The sequence below is a fragment of the Gymnogyps californianus genome, chromosome 12 (assembly GCF_018139145.2).
Source record: "Gymnogyps californianus isolate 813 chromosome 12, ASM1813914v2, whole genome shotgun sequence".
Classification (NCBI taxonomy): domain Eukaryota; kingdom Metazoa; phylum Chordata; class Aves; order Accipitriformes; family Cathartidae; genus Gymnogyps; species Gymnogyps californianus.
This window is the reverse complement of record NC_059482.1, coordinates 17,737,009-17,756,449: the sequence shown is the minus strand read 5'-3', so window position 1 is coordinate 17,756,449 and position 19,441 is coordinate 17,737,009. Positions and strand designations below refer to the sequence as shown.

At 37.2% G+C, this 19,441-nt stretch overlaps 1 long non-coding RNA gene across 3 annotated transcripts in view; it reads left to right on the top strand.

Moving 5' to 3' along the window:
- Positions 1-19,441, top strand: part of LOC127021216 (uncharacterized) — a 199,313-nt gene extending 179,872 nt beyond the window's left edge. For all 3 annotated transcript variants that reach the window (XR_007767177.1, XR_007767178.1, XR_007767176.1), the window contains one exon: positions 19,329-19,441. This is a non-coding gene — a long non-coding RNA (uncharacterized LOC127021216). The remainder of the gene's footprint in view (positions 1-19,328) is intronic.

Here is a 19,441-nt window from a genome sequence, read left to right as displayed (position 1 = left end):
GCTTTTTGAGTAAGTAGTGTTGCACAGGGTAGAGTGGAATAACACACATCATAAATTAATGCTGTTAAAATGAATACTTGATATGAATCCTGGGAAGAGTTCTTTGCCATCAGTGTTTGGAAAAAGTAGGAGCTGTGCAGAAGCCAAACCAATTTGCATTGCTTGAAAACATGTAGGTTTCCCACTACTGATGAATTAGCAATCACTTTGGATGAGCTCCATCTTGTAGTGTTGTTAGTGTTTACCTAAAAAGCAATAGTGCAAGAAGGTACAGTGTGTGATTTGGAAGTAAATCAATACTGAATTTCAATAAAGAATTGTAAGTTAGAAAAGCAAAAAGAAGTGAAATTCTGTGGACCTAAACACCTGACATATATCTTATCACAGAGCACAGGCCAACAAAGGTTGTCTAATACACAGTTTCTGTACACTTGTGAGGAGACATTTCTTTTATTTCATAAAAGTTCTGTATTCCTGCTAGGCTAAACTGTCAATTACAGGATCTCCTCTCCAGTTTTGGATCTGTTCTTGCAATTGTCAACCTTTTTCCTTTTTTCTTCTTCTCCTGATTCCATTCCATTTATTTCTCATGCTGTTTTCTTGCCATTGCCCCCATAAATGGCTGAATTCTTCTCGGTACCTGAAATACTCAGATTTAAACATTTTTATATTTTGTGATAAATTGATCAAGCAGCTACTTGTCTGCCTTTTCTATATGAATTAATGTTTTATTTTTCCACTCAGACCAAAAATGCTCTTTAGGTTAACCAATGTAAATTGTGCATATTATTTGGTTAGAATGGCCAAATATCATTCTTGAGCACCACTGCCATTGAAAAAGAGAGACATCCAATGACATACTTGGGCCCTGTGACTTCAACATTTAGGAAAGAAATGTAACAGACCTTTGCTCTTTATGCGTAGGATCACATTTTTCCAGGTTTTTAACTAAGCAATTACTGTACTTTCTAGTATGACAACTGCCATATTGGAATGTTTCATGATCAGCATTTAAAAAATGGTCTGATGACAGTAAAAATAGCTGGTAAAGATGGAGGAGACAAAAAATCTCTGCAAGTTTCTTCCATATGGAATCTCTCCTCAGCTGTGGTACATGTGGCTGTAAACCTCAAACAGGAGTAGCTGGGAAGCCCCTTAGTTTGCTCCCTGAGTTATCCCCTTTCCTTCAACTCCCTGACCCCAAACTTGTCTTTATCCGCCTGGCAGTGTAAACTCATACCTTCAGCTTTATAGCCATGAAGAGTAATGTCTGAAACATAAGTACCTGGGAATTACTATACTGAAGGAGAGCTCTAGTATGACTTAGTCCAACATTCTGACTAATAGGGGTCATCTGTGAAGTGCTCATTAAGTTTGTCTTAATATCTGAAACATGGAGATTTAAATCACTTCAAGTAATTCTTTGTCAACATTAAGTAAAATTCCTAGTTTCAACCACTGTGTATCTCAAGAATTTATCTATGTGAAATCTAATCCCTCTGTGAATCTTGTTAAATTTATGGCCTTAGCAAAATGCCGTGGCAAGGAGTTCCAAAATCTAATTATGTGTTGTGTGAGAAAAATTATTTTCCTTTTATCGGTTCCTAATTTGCCCCATTTCAATTTAATAACTACCTCATTTTATTGTATTATGGAAGAGAAGAAGAAAAGCTCCCAGTTGACCTTCTTTATAGCTTTCATTACTTCTTAATACACTTTTTGTCATGCCTGTTCCTATTTGTCATCTTTTCCAGAAAATAAACAAAATAAGAGTTTAAAAAGCAATTTATCCTTATCTAAGAGTTTTTCTTTGCTTCCATCATATTTGTCTGCTTCTGTGAACCCCATTTCTTCAATATCCCATATGAGATGCAGAAAATCTATAGGGTTTTTAATCCACATTATTTCATTCTTTTCCTTCTATAGTAAAACTTTTTCTTTTTATGAGCTCTTGTTCCTGTTACAGGCCATCCTTCAGGTCTTCACAATATTGGTTAGGTGTCCTTCCTGTAATATATCAGCTCAGAACTTGCAAAGATGAATGACTAATTTCCATTATCTCCACAATGTACATTAGTTTTCATTTATCAAAATTGAATTTTTTCTGCAGTGGCTTTGACCTAGATTATTAAGCCGTTTCAAAGATACTTATAGTTATCTCAGGACTTGAGAAACCTGAATAATGTTATTCTCTGTAAATTTTACTGCTTTGTTTATTTTTTTAGTTCATAAAGTATACCAAACACCAGATTTTGTCATCCTCGGGCACCATTGGTGTTTTGTCAAAATAAGAAGTCCAAACAGATTTGAAGCTTGATAGAATTATGAAAAAATCTCCATTCTTTCATAACTGTTTAACTGAAGCACAGAATGAAATCTTTTGTGGTATTTGGACACAGGAGTTTTGGGACTAAGTGAAAGAACTCGCTCTGACGTTATACTGACGAGATCCCAAGATGGCCTTTCCCGTCTGGTTTGGCTAACTTCGAGTGGGCTCCAGGTTTGTAAGCAGTCATCCACTGCCGTGATATCTTGTATCAGGATTTCATTGAAATGACCTTAGAGAGGACTTTACCTCTGAACTATATGTAACGTAAATGAGCCGTTATAACTTAGTGATTTATTGTACATTCTGCCATATTTATTTATGTCTCCCCCGTCCCCAAAATGGCTGGCAAATTTTATTCAAAAACTCTAGGAAACAGAACTGGAAATTTTGTGTTGAGCTTTGAGTGTATCCTGGTTAAGGGTCCTTTCCGAGTTCAAGATCCTTTGCAGTTGTTTCTATATTCTGCCTTTGACATGCCAGGGAAAGGATGCCAGGGTGTCTTCATCATCACGATGGCAGAAATTCGCTATAGCTCAGCAAGGCAGCACTGAACTGCTTACGAGGAGTCCGAGAGAGCCCTTTCCTTGTTCATATTTCATGTAACGCGTAGATTACCTTCTTGACTTCTTATATTTCCTAACTCTAAACGCTGTGCTATTTGTCTGATGTGCATCTTAGTCAGGATTCAGCATAATTCTTATGAATTGATTTAACAATCTTTGTCATCTGTTTATTGGACTTCAGGGGTCTAAATCTATCTGTCACTGAGCTGCACTGTTCCTTATCACTTAGCACTGCTTTTTCTTCACCTTCCTCAGCTCTCTAGCGTGACTGGTGCATTTTTGGCACTAAATCTGGCCCTGCTGCTCCCTCGACAGCCTCATTAACTTTATCCTGAGGTGTGGATTTTTGTCAGTAGCCTTTTCTGAACCCACTCGCATCAGTAGATCAATTGTAATTGTGCTCTGAAATGGTCCTTGTCGCGATTATTAAAGCTAGAGTATTTATCCATTTGGTTTTAGGGACTTGGGTGCAAGTAGTACTTGTTCCTCCTGCTTTACAACCTCCTGACATAAGCAGTTATTTTTAGGTGTGTAACTTAAGTTGTGAGCATCTGATGTATAAGAACTGCTTACGGAGCAGGAGTATGTTGTTAGAGAGTGTGTACCTACAGTATATGAGTGTTCCCATGAATTCCTCATTTTATTCTTCACTGACATTGTATCTGCTTAGTTTCAAGGGCATTTCAGAGTGGCAGTGGGGGTGGGATGTAGAACACAGCTTGCTGCTGACAACTCTGGCATAAGCGTTCTTTGTAACATACATAATTTGGATACCAGGCTGAATTTTCAATGGTAATTAACAGGTTGAGTAACCTCAGCAGTTGTTTATAAAGTACCTGCAGAAGTTATTCTCTAGGGGGTGGGCATTTTAGTATTGAGCAATTTATAGTCTGGCAGATACACTCTGTAAGCAGCATTTTACCTAGATCCAAATTCACATGAAATTAAAATTGAGTTAGGTACGAGCAGGTTCCCCATAAAAGCATTAGAAGTAGAATTATTACAAAAGAATGCTCTGTGATAAATTTGGAACAAAATGAGAACTCTAAAAATAACAGTTTTTATATTTCACATATGCATTTTTCTGGGGGAAAATATTGGTAAAAATATTTTTAATTAATACTCCTATGTTCCAGCAAAAGTGAACCTATTGCAGAAGAGAAGCACACAGAAAGCATGTTTTGAATACATGTACTAGATCCACTGGGCTTTAAAGTATGCCAACATTCTACATGTTTCTAAGGGCATTATGTGAGCATTTGTATATATAAATCATGTAAAATCACTACCGCAATACTTTTTTGTCTTGTTTTTCAGAAACTCTTGAAGTTGGTTTGGTAGAATTAGTGGCAAAATAATGTGCCTGCACACAAAATGGTCAGAAAGTTGTTAGTGGCTTTAGGCCAGAGAGTGAACTACAGTCCTAGTCAGTTTGTGAAATCTTGTATCTTTAGATGGCGCAAAATCGCCTCCTAACATAGAGACCCACAACTAATGAGCTATATATGATAAGCCACAGTCTCAGAGGCATCCTATTCGAACAAGCTAAAGAGGTGCAAGGACCATAGGGTTTGGGTCCTATTTCAGGCTTGGAGGAGAACTGTGTGTTCTGGAATAATCTAATGCAACATAATTGTAATTTACTTCTCTGAGTCGCATGGCTGTTTAGAAGACTCTGTAAGCAGAAGGAAAGTCTCCCTACAGTGAAACCCCAGAGACAAAACATAACAGTGGCTGCGTGTGTTGCTATTGACACCTACATCTGGCCTCTGTGGATGGTTGCTTCAGATTTGAAGCTAAAAGAGCTAAACCAGCTGGCCAATTTTAACAGGCGAGAAACCAGCTAGGTACAACTGTATTTTGAAATGCTAATAATAGCCTTTAATAGACTTCAACTAACAATTGGTATAATTTAGATACGGTGCTGCTGCAGAGGTAAGAAGAGCTGACCAAGTTACAGCAAATCAGGCACCGTGATGTGTTTCAAAAGCACTTCCATCAAACCATCTAGATTCAAGCAGATATCACTATTGATTATCACTTATTCTACTGTGGGTACTAAAGAAGATAGCAAAATGCTCCAACATATACCAAAAAGGATCATAGATTTTCTTTTGGGTTTTTGTGACTGGGAATAAAATGTGCTTCAGTGCGTTTGTATGGAAACATGTATAAAAGAAAGGAAATGGAGCAGCCTGGACTTATTCTCAGGGGAAAAAAGCTTAGGAGGTGAAGCCTAATAATGTCTCTTAAAATGTCTTAAGGTATAATAAAGAGAGTTTGAAAAAAGTCAGAGGTATTAAAACAAAGAGTTTTCATATGCATGTATTCAGCAGTACAGAAGTAATACCGTGAGTATACTGTGAGTCTTTAAATCCAATGGCATTACTGGAGAAAATACTTTACAAGATTAAAAAACTAAAGTTTAGATTTTCAGTTTGATCTGTTGTGTTGCAATATACTGCAACAATGCTACATTGACAAGGAGATGTCCTTTTTGTACAGGTAAGCAAGTATCATGTGCTATCTGTATTAAAAAATTCTGTGTTGTGTGAGGATGTTGAAGTTTTACTAGTATAAAATACTACACATCTAGACTTAGAGCAGTTATCCGTTTCTTGTTCTTGGGAATAAAGGGGAACATTGCTGTGTCCTACCTTAGGTGTCTAGGGGTATACCTGTTACAAGTATTAAAAACCCCCATGGTGGTATGAAAACAGATAGATTATAATCACATCCTTGTTTATCCTTTGGTTACTAATAGGGTGTCCCGGTTTCGGCTGGGATAGAGTTAATTTTCTTCTGAGTAGCTGGTACAGTGCTGTGTTTTGGATTTAGTGTGAGAATAATGCTGATAACACACTGATGTTTTAGTTGTTGCTAAGTAGCGCTTATCCGAAGTTAAGGACTTTTCAGTTTCCCATGCTCTGCCAGCAAGCAGGTGTGCAAGGAGCTGGGAGGGAGCAGAGCCGGGGCAGCTGACCCGAACTAGCCAAAGGGATATTCCATACCATGGAATGTCATGCCCAGTATATAAACAGGGGGAGTTGGCCAGGAGGGGCAGATCGCTGCTGGGGCATCGGTCAGCGGGTGGTGAGCAATTGCATTGTGCATCACTGGTCTTTTCTTGGGTATTTCTCTTTTTTTATTATATTCCCTTTCATTATTATTATTGTTATTGTTATTATATTTTATTTTACTTTAGTTATTGAACTGTTCTTATCTCAACCCATGAGTTTTAATTGTGGGGGTTTTTTTTATTCTCCTCCCCATCCCACTGGGAGTGAGGAGGAGCGAGCGAGCGGCTGCGTGGTGCTTAGTTGCTGGTTGGGGTTAAACCACAGCATACGGCAAAAAACGGCTCCGGTTAAGAGAATATTTAGCAATGAGTTGAGAATATGAATGGATACTTTTATGTAATTTGGGCTGACGGGGAAGGATGCAGTGTCTGTCTGCTGAGAAATACACATTCTCTGGTCTTGGTATAACTCCTATCTTCTTGGTCCATTGTTATTTTTATATTCTACTAAGCTTTAGGGCTTCATGAAGCACATGTGCTATAGGGGACCAAAGAATGTGGTTTCATACTGAAGTACAACATGGCATTATTTGATGTGATCTGTTTTTTCTTGTGATTCAAGCCCATTTAAAGATGATGTGTAATACTGCCAAGCTTGAATTGACTGGTATCACTGATGAATATTTATCACGCCACTGATTTGGTTTCTTCTATTGTATTCCACATAATATTGCTGCTGACCAGATTAGCTGTGGTGGTGGTGGTGTTGGGAGGACAACAGTAAAGACCAAATACTAGCCAAAACGTGATTTCAGACTAGATCTTAAAAGTTGCCTGTGCTTGTTTCCGTTTTGGGAAATCTGGGAGGCCTGAAATGATAGCCGTGAAATACAAACATAACTTAGTGCAGCAGGGGACTATTGTAGAAGTCCATATATTCACAAGCAATATAGCAAAGAGGAATAAGAAGCAGTTATTTCTGACAACATAAGAACTATGCTGCTACACCATAACACTGATCAAGTGGCAAGTTTAACAGAAATCAAAGGAAGTGCTCACTCATTTTATGCTGAATAATCTACTTGTAGAACTCATTAACATAAGATATTGTGGAAGCCAAAAGTATAAATGGATTCATAAAGATATAACACAAATTCATAGAATTAAGTCCAGCTGTTATTAAATACGATGGTCCACATGAAAACTTCAGCTCAGAAAGTTTTACTTGGGAGGTATACCTTGGAGAGGACCCCTCCATGCAGTCCCTGGTTCCTGGTCTTCAGTTATCCCTCTTGGTCAATGTCATAGCCAGAAACAGTACCCTAGTTTGCAACTATAAAGATACCGTCTTTGGGTTTTACATGGCTCTTTTACTTACATGAAGTTACAAATTTTATAATTCCTTCTGCAGTCACTGAATTCCATACTCGCAGGTCCCTTTCTATTGTTTCAGAGTGTGTTACCCATGCGTCTATTGTAAAGATGCAATGTGTATGTTATCTCCCTTAAACATAGGTGCAGAAGCTTATAAACTGCCATTCTGATGTTCCTGACTGGGAAACTTGCCCTCCAATACACGCATTTGGTACTCATACATTATCTTTTGGCTTCCTATCCACATGCCCATCTGTTATGATGGCATTGTGCCTGCTCACAACATGGTGTGCCAGCTTCACTAGACAATGATGCCAATCAAATAAGAGTTGCTGCAAGTGCTTTCTTTTCTAAAAGTAGCCCCTCTCAAGTGAAAGCAATGCTATAATGGTGCCACTTGTCTCCTTTTTCCTGTTTACACCTGCTGACACTTATCCTCCAAGACAGTGTTAGAATAGTAGAGGAGAGGAAGAGATGCAACATGGGGTGGCTCTGGATTGTCAGAAAATACAGGCAGAATCACAAGAGCAACTTCAGAAAGCCATTTTAAACATAGGGCACGCTGACCATGTTGATCAGGATGCAGATCCAAAAGAAGTATTTAACTGGAAAGAATTGTTTGAGAATAAGTATACTGCTGGCAAAAAAAAAAGCTTTGTATATATATTATATATATGTGTACAACTTTGGAACAGTAACCTATAAAGCTGAAAGGTCTAAGTGTGGGTAAACCTCTTTATTCTGTTGCCTGTCAGTGAAGGGTACCCGTTCGAACTCAGAAGAAACTGAGAACTATACTGAAGCAAAATCTGACATATAAGTCAAATTGTTTGACAGTTTGTTATAAGATGTATAACCAGCTAGGACTTGAAAGAACCCACTTTCTTTGTTTCCATTTGTTATATAAGCAAAAATGAGTTCAGTATTTCACATCTGAATGTCTAGTGCCACTTTCCATGTTTTCTGCTTTCTTTTGAAAGGATATCAACTCCGAGAGCACAAGCTTAGGCAGAATGTAGAACATTTCTATATAATCTGCAAAGCTCTCAAAGGTGTTAGTATCCAGAAATTCATCTGAGAACAAAGCAATGATAAAGCAAGACTTGAGGTTACAAATACTTTGTGCATTTGCCATTTTAAAATGTTTAGGGACTGTAACTGAATATGTGTTAAGGTAATTCTGAAAACTCTGATCAAATCAAGACCCTTTTTAAGTATATCATCTAATTGTTTCCTTCAGAATGCTTGCTCAACTTGGTATTTTCCCCATCCCTAAATGGACTTAGTAGTACCTTATTTTTAAATTGTGAAGTCGAGCTAATTATTGAATTTGCATAGCATATGGTAAGAAACCGTGAAGCAGTTCCTGAGGTGCACAAACCTTGCATTATTAATCCATGGAATTACTGGGGAAAAATTAATCTTACACAGAAATAAAGAATGGCTCTCAGTTCTTACTTATGATGATCATCCTGATACTTGAAAGCCCCTTAATAGCCCATTAGCAACCCATTATAGTGATCTTTCTGCTAAGGTGACCATCTCCTGTAATGACAGATGTGATTAAAAAGAATACAGCTTCATAGCTTTCAGATTGGTTAGCAGTCGATACAGAATGCAGGCATTCAAATGGCAGAAAGAAGAAACTTGGATTATTGTTTCTAAGAACAAACTGGGGAGAAAGAAAATAAAAGGTGACTAAAGGACAACTAACTTTTCACTATTGAGGTATAGTGCAGCCCAGAGAGAAACGTGTTTTCAGATTCTCAAATGTATGAGTAAAATACTGCAACAGAAGAATGATTATTATTATCAGTAAGCAGCAACTGAAGATATCAGTCTCTGCACAGTGTTCTTGTAACTTTTCAAATTATCTTTATCGTTATTTCTTTTCTAGTGGAATATTGATTCTGCAAAACAAAACAGGAGAGGTATCTATATGGAAAAAGAGAGTGTTTGAACTCTTACAGTCAACACAAACAGTAAGAAAGGCTGAAGATTAAACAGTCACAGAAGGTGAAGTGAGCTGCTTAAAGTGTCCAGAAAATTAAACATCAGATCTAGAAATATAATCTGGCTTTTGAGTTCCAGTCATATGTCCTATCTGGGTCAAACCACTACCTTTTGAGGGCAATAGGTTGGATAATGTCTAATTAGCTAATATTCTGAAGTGATTGGACCTGGGTAAGTAGTGATAGGACCTAACACCTATACAGAGATAAAAAGGTAATAGTCCATGAACTCTTACTGGCTCTGCAAAGAGAAATACAAAGTTCTACATTCATAGTTGAAATTGATCTAGGAGAGTATCTGATATTATATAAACACACTGTCTGTTCATGACTAAAGATATTTCACAATGTAAGAGTCCTCTTTAGTCATAGAAAATGCATAAAATCTCTACTCTATGAAAAAAACTGAAAGTCAACTTTTAAATTTCACTCTACAGAGAACAATAAAAGTCAATCATTGACCCAGAAAAGCTCAAATAAAGCTTTACTTATAATTTACATCCAAACAATTTACATGAAACGTTTTCTGAAGAGATGTGAATGACTCATTGGAAAGTGTAATCTAGAATAACCCTTGACCTTCTGCTCTCTTATTCAGGCTGCTGCTACCCGCAGCTGCTCATTTAATGCAAAAGCAGCTCCATTCTTCTAAGGAAGACTTGAATCCATTGCATACTAGCATTATTGGGACACGGGATTAACACACTGTAAACAAGATCTATCTTATCACAACTCGTAGCAAGAGACTGCTGTGTAGAACTGTAAATTGTCATGAAGCTGTCTCCTTAATCCTTTCTGCATTCATTTTTATTAGATTTCTTACTGCTTCCTTCAATCATGTTTGCAGATTATTAAAAGTAAGAGTTTGGGAAAATGCAGTCTTTTGAGCTGTCAACTCTGACACTGCTGCATAGACAGAATACGTATAAATAAAACCCCTCCTAATATTTGCTCTAGTATTTTCTGGAATAGTATTGTGTGTAATTGTGCTGTTAGCTGCAAGTCCTCAGGTGAGACTGGAAGTGATTTTTGTCTCCCTTATCATGGTTTGATGACTTTTGTAATACTAACGGAACAGTCATTTATTAGAATGTCAGGCTGGGAAAACTACCAGGTTGATATTGAAATCACTTTGGTTTGTTAAATTCTTACCTTAATTTCCATTTCAACATTTCAAACTTTCTGAGTTTGTCAGCAATAAAGTACCTACAGCAATAAAAACAAAGTGATGGAAAGAACAAGGGAATTATGTTCAAGGCAGGGGAGGAACAGGAACTTTGTTCATTCCATACAGAGATAAGGCAGAGACACACGGGATACCACGCTGTAGTTGGAGTTCTTCCGTAGCTGCATAGCAGCTTTGAGAAGTCTTGAATTTGACCAAGACCAGAAGCAGACAGAGCAGACCTGTATCTCTGGTGCAGCCTTCTCTCTGAAGTTCAGCACAGTTGCTTAAGCATGCTGCTATTTTTATATCTGTTTGTCATAGCTGCCCATGACCTTGTAGGAAATCTCCCTGCCTCACCCTGGAAGGAGAACATTCCCCATGCCCCCAGCGTTTGCTTTATAATCTTCTTTCTATTATTCTTTTAGGACAAGATAGCAACCCTTTCTCATTTTAATTTCTCTGTCACTTATGCCAGGAATTCCTCTCTAGAATATTTGATTCTTTGATCAGATGGCCTAAGTGCCTTCATAGTGCCTATTTACCACAGCAGGTAGCTAACAAAGCTTCTTTTATTGACAACAAAAATTTTTCTTTCTAGCTCCTGCATAGCTTTTCTTCTCTAGAAAGCAACAGCACCCCCAGCCCTCCTTTACAGAAACCTGGGAAAAAAAAAAAGTATTTCTTTTTGCTTGCTGGGTTTTTATGGGTTTCCCATTCCTGATTCACAGCTGTCCTTCCTCCAGGGTAGAAGACCACCCCTGTAAGCACCTTTGCCTGCTGTGGCCCCTCAGGCAATTGTTACAGGCTGGATTTCTTCTGAGCCCCATCAAGGGACTTATATAAACCTCCTTACACTGCAAGTAGTTAGTATATCATTTATAGGAAGCTGTTAGGAATAATGCAGTACTGCTTCAAAACAAAATCTAATTAATCACACAAGTGAGTACAAGTGAGTAATTAAATGGAGATAAAAAGTATAACTCACACAAATGCCTAATTATTGTCAGATTATTACAGTTTTCAAAATCTCTTATTTATCTAAGTCACTTTTGAAAGTGGGAATGCAGCTCCTATATCACTTAAATAGTTTTGGAAATGTTATATACCAGTTCTCGTTTCTTCCATTGAATCTATTTTATGTGTTCATGTTGAATGGTTTATAGGCAGCTGTCTGTAATAGTACAGACTAGCACAGTGCTGGATCATTAAATGTTAGGGCAATGTTAAACTGGACCAACTGAGATGTATGTTGTTGCCTGAGAAGGAAGAAAAAAAGGTTTTACTGTGCTTTGCAGATGTACGTTTTATGATAAATGATATTCACATGATTTACATTAATTTATGAGAGACTAAGTGCGTCTAGTGGTGTCAGGATAATTAGAGAGAAATATTTTATGGTGTACAATGAACAGAGCTCTGTTTTCTTTCAGGAGTGAGGCCGGGATACGAGAAGATAAATGACTCTGGTCCCATAACACGTTTGATCAGATTCATTATATGTGGCTTTACGCATCTTTGAATTCTGACTGAATTTGCAAATGGAAAGGGCAACATCATGTCTTGGGGTGCACTCAAATAACCAAACCTTTTGAAATACGTATCTTTACCTGCGTTGGGGGGTTTTAAACAGTAAAAGAGCTAGAGGACTGGCTAGTTTTCCTCAAAGGGGCATTTTTTCCAATGGTGTGCTACCTTAATTTTTACTTGTGCTTTGGTGAAGGTTTTGAGATCCAAAATTGCATTACTGCCTGATTGCCCTGCAAGGGGATAATTCCGAGGATGTTAGTACAAAGGGTAGACTAAAGCAGGCATAGCCTCCTAGGAAATAGCAAAGTCCAGGCAGCATTTGCCTTATGTTTGCCCATGGGGTTGAAGGCTGGTGCCATACTGGATGGAAGAGCGTAGGTGAGGGCTGGGGCAGGAACTGGACCGGGCTGTTCTCGTGAGCCAGTTAGTCCATGCTTCTGTGAAACCCCGCTGGGACCTTGGACACAAGAGCAGATCGTGGAGCAGAGCAGGTCTTTCGAAGAGAGGAGGCACAAATTTCTCATTCTATTTCTGCCTGCACTAGCACTGCACAGGCTTTAGCCCAAATTGCTCCATGGTCAGATTTAGACTATACGCTAATGCCTTCTCAGTGACACCGCATGAAGCACATTTGGGAAACTAATCTTAACAGAAGCTGCTTTTTAAAGTTCATGTAATAATTGAACAGTTTGCAAACTTCCTTGCTGGTTTATGTTTGCTGTTGCACTCGGGTACACTGGGCTGGATATACTATGCACAGTTTAATGTATCATTAATTCTACAGTCGAGCAAAGAGGAACTAAAGTAATAAGGCAAAGTTAGGATAAATCAAAGGTAGAAGTTGTGTATATTTGGTTCTTCTTCAGCGTAAAAGAAGAAATCATGATGCCAAAAACATAAAATCATAATACCTTTTATAGTATGCAAATTTTAAGAAGGGAGAAGCCATGGTCTTCAAGGTGGAAGTGGATGGGATGAGAGGACTTGGTGGCAAAACAAATTTTTAAATGAAAAAAAAAAAACCTGTTTCATGGTCCATTCTTGTTACCATGCTTAGAAGATGATATAGAGCTGGAGGAGGACCTAAAAAGAGCAGTCTGGATTGGTTCAGGGATTTGAGGAACTTAATTACAGAAAGGGAAATCAGGAAAACTAAATCCATGAAAAAAGAAAATAAAAGGTGACTCTACTGGTGTATTTAAAATCCTGAAGGAACAGAAAGCATTGATATTACAAGACACTTTGTACTTGTGGCAAATATCGGTAGTTGGGGATGTGAATCACTGCTGGAAAAAGGTCAGTATGAAAGAATTAGGGACAAATTTATTTACATGTGGAATATAATGAAAAAAGAATAAATAGAATAGAAGAATCTGACAATGCCAAAAGATGTGTAGTAAATGGAAGGGAATTAGGAAAGTATATAGAGGAAGAGGTGTTGTGAGACATGGTTGTTATATTAGGGGTTGGCTGAAGCTAAAGGGGGTAATGTATTGCCTAGTGTTGTATCAGTGCTTACTAATGTTGTTTGAGCTGTAAAAAATGATCTGGGCAGCTGGGTCACTCCCCAGGATTCACCCTGATACCTGGCTGCTGCTGCTCCTTTTTTCTCCTGTGTCCATGGGCTCTTTCCAGACTCTCTTTTGTTGGAACAGCAGTGAGCAGGGCTTAGCCTTACTGAATCCAAGAGAAGCCTTTTTATCTCTAAAAGCAGCATGGACGTATTTTGCTATGTCTGCTGTAAAGCATCACGTCTTGGAGACAAATCATTAAATCGCAATCTCAGCGCGTTTGAAAAGGAGTATATCTTCCTAGATGGACACTGTGGATGTCAGGAAAATTTAGAAGTGTGAACTGCAGAGACCCATGCTAACATAGGAAAAAACCACCTTAATCGTTAGCTATTAAAAATCTCACCATTTTAAGCTTATTTACAATTTATGTATCGGTGCTGTGAAATGTTTCACCTTCATTTGTACATGTTTGATTGTCATCACCTGGGGTAAGCTAACTTGCATGGTAGAGGATTCCAGCTCCAAAACCTTAGATTGTCACTGTTTTCACTAATAAACTAATACAATATAGTTTTCTGATTGTTGTCACTTAGCTACAAAGACAAATCAATGGGAAAGTCTGACTCCGTCTGATAGCAGTATTGTTAACCCCAGATATTCCAAAGTCTTGATGCCAGTTTAAAAAATAAAAAGATCACACATTCTTAATGAAGTAATAAATATTGGCTTCCCTTTATTTGCTTTTGATTTGAGTACAATTTAGGGAATGTTCCTGTCGCATCTTTCAGCCTTTTTTCCCCCACAACAAATGGCATGTAGAAGTATATTCTCTCTTCTTAATGTAAGAAAATCAGCGTGTTCAGTGGCTAGGGCTTTCTTGTTTCTTATGTTATATTTCTGATTCTGCCACGGCCCTGCGGGGTGATTTGGATTAGCAGTTTTCCTGTACTTACGTGCTTTGCAAAGTAGGTTGAAAGCTGTGGGTGTGAGGTACTAGAGACCAGTCATGTTATAGGGTTATCAAGAAGATTTTTCTTCTGTCCCAAAGTCCTGGTAGGCGTATTCCTGTTATTCCTGTTCTCTCATGTACACCAAGGAACCACAAGAAACACTGGGTAATTTTTACTCTCATCTCTCCTAATCCTTGGCATCGTTCTTCAGACAGTCTGTATATCTACTGGTATAATGCATTGCTTAATATTTACCTCTTTTATCTTTATATAATCATTATCTTGGCTTTCAGTAGAAGTTTATGCTAGTGCTCAACTTGTTTGGAAACATTTTTCTTCCTTTCAGTTCTCTTCTAAAATAATTAATTTTGAAAATGAAGTCCATATTTTATATTTCCTGGTCAGTTCTTTTTGTTCAGCCCTGGAATACGCACTTTTCCTCCCAGTGAACAGTATATTTGTGTTTTCCTTGCTGTAACCTGGGAAGAAATTTGGAACAGTATCCATTCCTAGAAGTATTTTCTCTTAAGTTTTTGCTCTGAGTTGGTCTCTTCTTAGTTTGCCTTAAATGTAACAATAAGCACTTCTCATGAGAGCTTCAAAGAATACCCGCTATGACTCAGTAATACTAACTTTACTTTCCATTCCTCACCCTTATGAAACAGTAGAACTTCAATTTTTGTTATTAACTACTTAAGTTTCTTTAGATTACAAGGAACGTATAAACCATTTTTGAACCCGCTTCTTTAAATCACTGATATTATTGGTGACGGGAGGGCTTTGCTTCCAAAAAGCTTTTGTTCTCACTCTAAGTGAAATTTCTCATACCATTTTAAATGTGAACTACAAACTGACAGAGTTTCTCCTTAGCAACTGCTGTCTCTGCCAGTGTACGAGCTGTATTCTGAGATTTGAATATGCAAAATGACTAGGTCAGGCTGTCTTGAGGATATAAAAAATATTGGATGAAGTAAAATTTTGCCTGAAATTAAATTTGCAGAAAATCAAATATCTGTTGTTTAGTTCTAAGCAGATGTTGAAAAGGTTTTCCTGGATGCCGTCCTTATTGATAGTATGTCTTTTGATCTGAAGCCAAATAAGAAATCTGGATGTTAGTCTGGATTTGGAAATTTTCTTTAAATAAACATATTAGTTAAGTATGTAAATCTGCTTATCATCACTTAAGGAACGTTGCCAGAGTAAGAAACATCTGGAGCTCAATATCAGCTAACTTATTAATTCACATTTTTAGTATGTTTCATCCAGAGCATTGTAGGATTCTGTTATCTCAATTGCTTAAGTCAGCTTTATCTAAAAAGCAATTAGTTGTAAGTTCTGTTGTTTACATTTAGACTCATATGAAATCCACAGAGTATAGTTTTATAGGCCTAGTTAGCTTTCCGGATCTGTTCCGAAGTAGGCCAGTACACACCGTGGTATGAGTAAATCAGAGCTAAAATAATCATGGCTTTGAAACACCAGTGCTTTCTTTCACAGGAGACAGATTCTGAAAATTAATTGTTGCTGTTTAGGATTATGAATTACATGGTCTGGTTTATTTATCTGAACTCATCACCATGTAATTCCAAGAAAGGCTTATTTGACCTGTTCTTGATAAGGACATAAGTACAGATATCAATACAGCCTTCTGCCATAAAGCTTCCTCAGTTTTATGACCACATTTCCCCTTAAGCTTAAAAAAGGTTCTCAATCTAGTTCAACTTTTAAATCTATAGCAAACCATTTGTATGTAAGCATTTTCAAAACTGACGGATGCTGAATGTGTTATAGTGTACTTTTGCTAGCATAGATGATAGGTTTTATTGACCCGTGACATGTACCTTGTAGTTATTGAAGTGAGAATGGCTAATGGCTGAACCTTTATATGTGAAAAGCCTAGTAAATTAAGGAAGCATGTTGTTTAAGGAAATATTATTTATTGGTGGTGAGAAATTAGTATGAATCTCTACACAAAAAAACCCATATTGAAACTATGAGTCAAAGCCTTAGAACTGCACAAGCAAGCATGGAATTTGCACTTCTACATAATTATTATGGAGTCTACCTAGTTCACATACTGTGTTTGGCTGTGCGGTTAAGATGACTATGAAAAAAGTGCATAAATTTCTCTGTGTATGAATTGCACGCACATAATTCTGAAACTCAGGTAGCAAGATGTATTTTAAGAATACAAATATCCCTTTGTTTCATTTTTTGCAGTGAAGTTGGATGATAATGGTATTATTGAAGTAAAACTTCGCAGACCTGCTGGAATTTAGGAAATATATGAGCTCCAATTAATATTCTAAACCATTGTAAGGTAGTTCAGGTTTGTGTAGCTTAAAATTAAAGACTGTCTTAGCTGTGTGCTCTTGCAAGAGGATATTTATGTTTTGCCTTTACTCCAACAGAAGAGGAGTTAGGCCCATACCAAAGCATTTTGTGAATTCACTTTTCTCAGATACTGTTCAATGAAGTCACAGTCCTGTAGCTGTGGATCAGAAGTGTTGGTCTCGTGTCCTTGGGCAGATTATATAACAACGTATGACCACGTAGTGCTTGGTGGGACATCTGCTGATTAATTTAAATGCAGTCTTGCAGACAGACCAGAATGATCAGTAGTACTATTTTTAATAACTGATTATATGTAATGGCTTTGGAGCAAGGATTGCTTTGCTGTTGTTTGTACTTGCCATTGTGGAAGGGAGCACTGATTCAGAATTTGATTTCCTTGGTGCTGCCATAAAATGAAAGCTAAATAACAATATTCGTAATAATTTGGAAATGTAAGTCAGGTGATTAGTTTCCGAAGATCATTTTCTGTCTTGTTCTTGCTGCTGCTCTGACTATGGAAAGTTACGTTAGGGGAAAAAGAGTTCACCAATTTTTGATATATAAAAGGAAAAACTGAAATATGGTGAATCCATGAAAGAATTTTAATATTAACTGAGCAAAGCTCATGGGTATGAGCCTCTGTTACTGTTTAAATGATCATTATGTTTCCGTGTTTTAATAAGTGGAAGTTGCTTCACAATGTACCTACTGTGTGAGTTAAGCTGTTCCAAATCTTTTTCCTGACTCAAATCAATTAAGAATATAGTGTATCAGTGAATATCATTGTTTGTGTACTTATAAATACAGTTGCAGTCTCCCTCTAGAGAGTGTATACATTAGAGAAGACATTTTCTTGAAGAAATAGACAAAATAGAACTGGAGGGCAAGAAATTACTAGCAAGTGTTGAAAAAGTGTTTCCTACATGAAACACAAAGTGTATTAATTTGTATCATATCCAGTAATTATACATTGCATTACTTAGCATGTCATGTACCTACTTGTTTTATTTCCTTATAAGTAGTTATGTTTCTATATAATAGATTATAATTTTCTGCTGGTCAAGATGAAAAATCAAGGGGAGTATAGTAATACATATAAAACAAAAGTAATATTTAGTCATACAGGAATGTTTCCAATCACTTATTTTTTAAAGGAATCTCAATGTTGGAGTGAGGGAAACCTATCTCATTATTTTAAAATCTTTTTCACATGCACCTCAGCGTTGGAAAGAGCAATGGAGTCAAAGTAATCTTCATACTGGCTTTCTTATATACAGGCAAATTATATTTAACAGGGAGCATTACTGCTATTTTCTGTTGTGATTTTATTTAATTAATGTTATTCATCTCTGTACAGATGACATACTGTTTTGGGTTCATAATGTGTCTGTTATTGTGAATCCATTAACTTCAGGCGAGATACAGCAGTATGCACAAGCTGAAACCTGTTCTTTGAATCAGATTGCACCCATGTATAGGCTTATTTGTATTTGTTAGTTTGGACCCTCTCCTCTTTCTCCTGTCTTCCCTTTCTTAAAAAAGTGAAGAAACTTGCCCAAATCCTAGGGGGGAGCTAATAAATATTATGTAAAGAAATGGTTATCTGAAAAGAAAGAAATCTGTGATATGGTTAATAGTTTTTCATCTGCTTTGGGTGAAAGACATGGACTGGTGCTCTCCTTGCCTTATTTCTTCTTCTGGAAGAAGCATAATAGGAGAAGGTGAGTCATTAGTATGTTATAGGAAAAATGCAGCTCAGTAGTACACTGTATTTGTGAAGCAGACTTACTGAAATGCGTACTGTTAGGAAAATACCATTGCATAGGCAGTGAAAGGTCTAAGAATACTTTTCCAGCCCCTAAATAATCAAGTGTGTGTGTGTACTTGATCACCAATGTAGCTTTCAGGCTGAAAAGTTTTGACAGAGGTGGTCAAACAACTTCCATGGAGCACTGCAAAGACAAATACTCTTTCTAATGTCATTGGGGGTTACAGATTGTTATTTGCTGAATGAAAATGAAAATTCTTTCACTCAGAACACAATTTCATCACATTCATATATCTCAAGCTGTTGAAAAGGAAGATATTTACTGGAATTCAGAAAGACTTTTCTTGAGTTCTTGTAGTGATAATAGGCCCTCTTTCTCTGATGCATCACTCAGCAGGTGTCAGCACTGAAAATGTGGGCCTAAAATTTTCACATGGAGTTTTCTCTGTTATATTATTATTTTTTAAGAATAATAAATAGTGGTTTTTGTTGAATCCAAGGAAGAAATTTGTTGCGACTGTAGAATGTGATTCTGTAGAGGAACAATGTGTAGTAGCAAATAGCCAATGAATCATACTTTCCAAACAAAAAACAGCATATAAAAAAGATCAAGGTTTATTATGCCTCACTTACTATTAAAGAAAAATGTACCAGCAGATGCAATGTTAGCAAATTCATGGTGCACTGTTCACTTTTCCACAGCAGATGAATGACTGTCATTGATAGACTGGTCAGACAGATTAGAACAAAATAACATTTGTCTTTTACAGATCAAGGATTCACCTGCTTTCTTTTCCAAGAAAAACATGAAAGCTAGAATGACGTTTCATTGGAAATGATGCACCTTCATTGTCAATAGCAAGCAAATGAGTAGTGGAGTGAC